Source organism: Pelodiscus sinensis, chromosome 10 (assembly GCF_049634645.1).
Source record: "Pelodiscus sinensis isolate JC-2024 chromosome 10, ASM4963464v1, whole genome shotgun sequence".
Taxonomy (NCBI): Eukaryota; Metazoa; Chordata; order Testudines; family Trionychidae; genus Pelodiscus; species Pelodiscus sinensis.
The window spans coordinates 24,826,067-24,827,973 of NC_134720.1; the positions used below are offsets into that span (position 1 = coordinate 24,826,067).

At 41.7% G+C, this 1,907-nt stretch overlaps 1 long non-coding RNA gene across 1 annotated transcript; it reads left to right on the forward strand.

The window, feature by feature from the left end:
• Positions 1 to 625: 625 nt before the first annotated feature.
• LOC142830856 (uncharacterized) lies at positions 626 to 1,488 on the forward strand. The gene is made up of 2 exons (XR_012906385.1): positions 626 to 830; positions 1,095 to 1,488. It is a non-coding gene; the product is annotated as an uncharacterized LOC142830856 (long non-coding RNA).
• The last annotated feature ends 419 nt before the right edge of the window (positions 1,489 to 1,907 follow it).

Genomic DNA, 1,907 nt, shown 5'->3' on the forward strand with positions numbered 1-1,907 from the left:
CATTTTAAAGACAGTATTTCAGCCTCAGACTCTTGTTTTTACATGCATATGGAGCTCATTGCATCCACAAAGGCAAGTTCCGTCAAATTATATTTTCCCATGAAAACTGAGTCATTAGTGGGTCATTGTTCACCCGTGGGCACAACTATACAGGATATGCATGTGCAAAGTGAACATGTGTGCTTATTTGCACAATTACTTGCACATACAAAATTATACAATGAAAAAAATGGGTAGTCAGCAGCTTGAGACTGTTTAAAAATTTTGGGGTCTAATGTTCAATCCGTCTCTTGCATTTTATTAATTATAGACCCGTCCCCAACTAATATTGGGTTTACTATTGTGCTAGCCACAGCACAAACACATATTTGGAGACACCCCTTGAGACACTCCTTGCCCAGTTTACAATTTACAATGGGAATAACGCATGTACATCCCTAGCATAGCATGAGGAAACTAACTCATCTCCTGTTGCCTTGCATGTCTGATGAAGAAATATTTCAATCTATTGTTTTTCTGATAATTAATGAAAATTACAGGATTTTGTTTTGATCCTTTGCAAACACAAAACCCAGCACCAAAGAAAAACCCTCCCTGCTAACCCCCTAACAAGGAGAATGTTGAGTTCTGTAATATGCATCACTCACACAGGAGCCTGCATCTCAGACCCTCTGCTGCTCCTGGAGGCAGCTTTTAACTGCAAGATTCTTTGTGGAGTGACTCCAAGACAGCCAACACCATCCCTGACCGCTCTGCTTTCTGCAGCTTCCAAGCAGCCTGTCCAAACCACCCTTGAGCAGTGGCGTGGCTTGCAGGAAGCAGCCAACGAGGTAAACATTTTTCTACTAAATAACTGATGAAAACCTGGTCCTGTGCAACTAGGAGGAACATACGGTGGGCTGAGGAGAGAACAAGTAAAAGCTGTCGCTGGGAAATGAAGCAGCATTTTTAAGATAAATATGTAAGGAAGGGAATGAAATAGCAGGGTGAGATGCTGCAGCAGGGAGGAAGCTACAGCTAGAAAGGGGAATAGATTAAAATTTGGTGTGACATGGAATTAATTCTTTTAATATGTATCTTTTTTTCTTTTTTAGGCTAGCTATAAAGTGTTGGAAAAGGTTTCATACACTGAAGGCAAATGGAAAGCACTGGGGTCCCAGATGGTAATTCCAAGCTATGGCAATTTTTGTTTTGTTCTACTGAAAAGGGCTGTTTAGGGAATAAAACCTCATGTAATTTCCAGCAGTGACAATTTAATCAGTGTTGAGACTTTTTTAAAAAAGAGGATTCCCCCATTTTAACATTTGTGTATTAATTTTTGCACTTTCATGTATATTTCTGCTATCTCCCATCGACATGTTGGGATTGGTCTCCATAGTGAAGGATTCCCTCCCCCCCCCCCCCCCCCCCCCGTGGGCAATGTGAAGTCTGACTTGCATCCGGTGTAAAACCGTCCCTTAGTGAAATAAAGAGAGCTGTCATGCCGTGCGCTTTGTGTGAACATTCCATGTGCCTCCACTGCCTGTAACACATGACATATTACATGCAGCATGACATGCTTCTTTTAAATACCAGCCCCAAGTGTAGCTAGAGCTCTATAATGCCATCACTGGAAATGCCCAAAGGGGATTAGCATATCACATGTATAGTAGCTGAGCAGCGGGGGAGGAAAAATGAATTACTCAATATACCTTAATTGGCCGGCTGAATGTGCTGAACAATCACACTGTTCAACTTCTGGAGATGTAGAGATTCCGAATCTTGACTACCAGGGAAGTCCCAAGTCTCATGAGAATATTCCAGTCACTCAGTGATTGTTAGTCATGTTACCCAGCTATTTTAGATTCATATGTCAGGTATTTGCCTCTCAATGGGACTTAGAAATGATTTAGGAGCCTGTTACATGC